The following is a 4,062-nucleotide window of genomic DNA, read 5'->3' on the forward strand; positions in this document are numbered from 1 at the left end:
GGTTTCCGTCGGTGGGGGGGTTATGGAGGGGTTAGGTGGGCCGGCCTGGTTGGATGGCCAGCTGGGCTGAGGCCCAGCGTGGGGGGGGGTCTTTCTTCCTCTTTTTTTGTTGTTTTGTTTTTTTATACCTCTTCTTTTTATTTATTTTTCCTATACTGTTTTCTTTTATTTTTTCTAGTAAAATAGTTTTACAAAATATTAAACTGGCTCCATATTTAGAGTGGCAAAATGAGACACGGTCACAAAAAGTTTCGTACCTAAATGAAATATTTTGCACTTCTATAAATTTAGAAGGCATTTAAATATTTGTTTTTAGCCATTTTTTAAATTAATTTAGAGCCTTTAAACTTTATATCAAAGTTTGGTTTCTCCACCATAATTATCTATGCATCATCTGGTACCTCTAGAACATTTTAGTTTTATTGTTTAAAAACTTTTGTTGTTTGCCTATACTTTAAATTTGAATTTGAATCGGTTTCGAACTAACACGAGATTAGCGATAGTAATCGAAGTGACGTGGCATCATTAACAGAGAATTACTGTAGCTTAATTATCCGGACGTCACAATTCTCCTCCACTACAAGAAATCTCGTCCCGAGATTTAAGAGGGGAGTAAGGGGGAAAGTTCTGGTTACGATATTCTAACGGATCTTCTCGAAGAAGTTAATCCCTTTCGTTGATGTCTTCAATTCTTTATTCCAATGCATCATGATAAACTTGTCATCATTTCTTCGGGAACTCCATCGTACTTACGAAAGGATAAGGGGCAGCTTAGCTACGACAGAATGCTTTTGACGGAAACAATCTGGGGTTAACCCATGAATGAGTATAAGATTATCTCTCGAGTTGAACATATGAAATACATCGAGAGTAAGGTACGAAGGTACAATAAGAGGTTCCAAGCGGATAGAGAGTTCCTCGAAGTCTGAACCAGAGTGAGAAAGGGGTTCAGAGTAGCGAGAGTAAGTATTGCATCTGATACCAGAATAGAGCACTAGGAAGGTGGCCCATGAATTAAATACGAAGCCAAGCATGGAGAATAACCATTAGAAACAGGGTTGTACATGGGAGTCAGGTTTCGATCCTGTGGAATTGTGGGTTATGGGCCCACCATGTGGGTGAAAAGTAGGAAGGGTGCTGACATCTCGCACGGTCAGGGTGGCCAGGCATGTCAAAGGATAGCCTGTCAGTTATGTCGGCAACAACATCGGTACCAAGGGCGAGGAACGAAGAGAACCATTTTTCTGCTCGTTGAAATGAGGCGGACCAATTGGCAAAGTTCTCATCCATCAGTGGCTACCAGAATGTCATCAACAATAGTAACAGGGTCTTGCTGTCAGAATTGTACAACGAGGTGTTTACACAAGCAGGAGAATGTTACTGCTTAGATCATATAGATCACAAGAAGGTTAAACCAAACAATGGAAAGGAAAATATGATTACCACATTGACAGAACAATGGAAAGGAAAATGTGTCAAAACACATATTCCCGGGGTATATCCTTCCCACGGACAGGTAGGGCATGATATCCATGACAAGATTTAAAGTAGAAATCTCTTTAGGTAAGGGGAGAGAAATTTCATGACATTACCCATACAACGGTGTTTGGATAAGTTTGATAAAGAAAATTTATCATTGTGTTTCAGATGTTATTATTGATGATCGGAGTACCACAGACATGCTTCGAGATAGCACTGACATGTTCTTCAAGCAAAGGTCAAACTTTGGATACACAAAGGATCCATCAGGAACAACTCATAGAATAAGTCTTGCAATAGGTCCTCCAACCAAGTGTGCTAGACATGACATCACCTTATTGGGTTATAGAAATACCAATGCTATGACTCTTGGAAAATGTTCCAACCATCATATCTTACCGAGTTTCAGATCTGGTTGGTGTGAGGATACCTCAGACTCGGGATGAGAAGAAGAGGTGCAACACATTGACGGGATGGCGTTGCAAGATTCTCGGGAAATGAACTATGAAGGCAAGTCCTGAATCATGAGTTCAACATTTAACCAAGGAGAGGAAGAAGGGGTGGCTGATGAACTCAGCGACAATTCATTGAGGTTTCCAAAAGATGGATCTCAAGGAAACATACCCATTTAAACATTGGTTGAAAGGTGCACCCGAAATATGGGCTGGGTCGCACGAACAATGTTAGAATGGTGACTTAATGAACAAAAGAATTAGAATGAAACTATCGATCATTCACTACAAGCAATAGGGTTGCTAGAAGTTTTGAATTCACACCTTAAGGTTCAATTGCCGGTATTCCGATTAGAATCAGCACGGGGACCAAGAATGAAGAGAGATGGCGAGAAGTAATACTATAACAAGAATCCTTAAGAGGTGGTGTAATTCTAACAACATTCTTGAGATACAAGATGGTAACACTCCAAGCTAAAGAATAACAAATGTTGGATAGCAAGGAAGTCAAGGTATAACACAAAACACGGACAAGTTTGTGTTGAACGGAAGGCAATAAAGTGGTCGATGATAATACCATTCATCGAGGGAAAGGATGGTATTTCTCATCATGAATTCAATTGATATCCTGGAAGAGCTCAGAATGTTGATGATGATCATGACAAATTATGTCGAGAGGTTTCCTGGAGATGTAATCGATCGGCGATGACATCATGTCAAAGGAATGATGAAGCCAAATGATCTTGCGACCATGAGTAGGACACAAACTCGAATTCAAGCTTGTCGTTCAAGATGGAACGAAAAGACAAGGAAGATCGACGTAAGCTTAGCTCATCACCGAAAGTTGTGCTCTGGGAATAAGGACCAGGTAGCACAGTTAAAATTTAGCACATTAATGATATAGCCGATCAGGCTAGGAATGACTTGAAGGGTTAATAAATTCATAAGCAACGGAGATTACTTAGAGCTATTGAACCGGAGTGCGAAATTGATTCACTTATTAGTGTCCTTGAGTGTCTAACAACTCATAACCCGGGGGAAATTGGAATCGCTGAGAAATAATACTTGAAGAACTCATAATAAGTAATATGGTTCTGTGCTATTATCAAGATACCACAGGGTAATACTCGAAGGTAGATCATAATAGAGGTTGGACGGGTGCATTGATCTGCAGAGGAAAAGTGGTCCAACTTGTCCGAGAAAAGGATCAAAGATGATCAATCATGGTCGGAACCACGGTCGCAAAAGACCAACATAGATACAAGATGAACTTATAACAAGGGGGCCATTATTAATACAAGAAGCTTTCATGATAGATTCCACATTGGGTCCATGGGCATGAACACAAGGTTCAAGGTCGACTCCCACTTCTCCAAAGCAGAACCTAACATTCACTTCTCGTTTTGATAATGGTATTAGTGTTGAAAGTTTTACCTGGTGAAATACCAGATGAGTATGGCCTGTGAAATCTTTTGGGCTCACATAGATTAGTTAAGGCATTGGTTCAACCCATCGAGGCATCTTAGGAACATATACCACAAAATTTTAGAAGTAATTAACACAAGCTCAAAAGTAGAGAATGGTTCACAAAGCAGAGGATACAATTTACCAAAGGCATTACGTATCAGGGGAAGAACTTCCAAAGTGATTGAATATGAAGGACGTTGTCGGATAAAATCCAACAAGGTGCTGATGGTCCATAAAGGATCTGATGTGAGTATCGGCTCACAACCAGAGGAAGAATCAATGCAAAGACATTGGATTATAGAAACAACTGAGTAACTTAGAGCTCAATTGCAAAGGAATTATGATTTTCAAAGCGAAGGATCAGAAGCAGACGCTCTGATCAAGGATGGATAAGTTCAATATACTTAGGGGCAAAATCGACAAAAATTTGATTGGTCGAGATCCAGCTCATGTTTAAGACAATGTATGAGCCGAAAGGATAAACTCTAGGATCTGATGGAGGATTGCGAGCATTCGCAACATATTGAATCAATGTACCCAAAATGATAGTGACAAAGGCTGCCAATAAGATTACTATACTTATGGGATTAACCATAATGCAATCAAGCAAGAATTTCAAGAGCAATAGGCTGCTCGGGATTTTTGGAAGATCGAATGATATTTT

This window comes from Triticum aestivum, chromosome 6A, assembly GCF_018294505.1.
Source record: "Triticum aestivum cultivar Chinese Spring chromosome 6A, IWGSC CS RefSeq v2.1, whole genome shotgun sequence".
Taxonomy (NCBI): Eukaryota; Viridiplantae; Streptophyta; class Magnoliopsida; order Poales; family Poaceae; genus Triticum; species Triticum aestivum.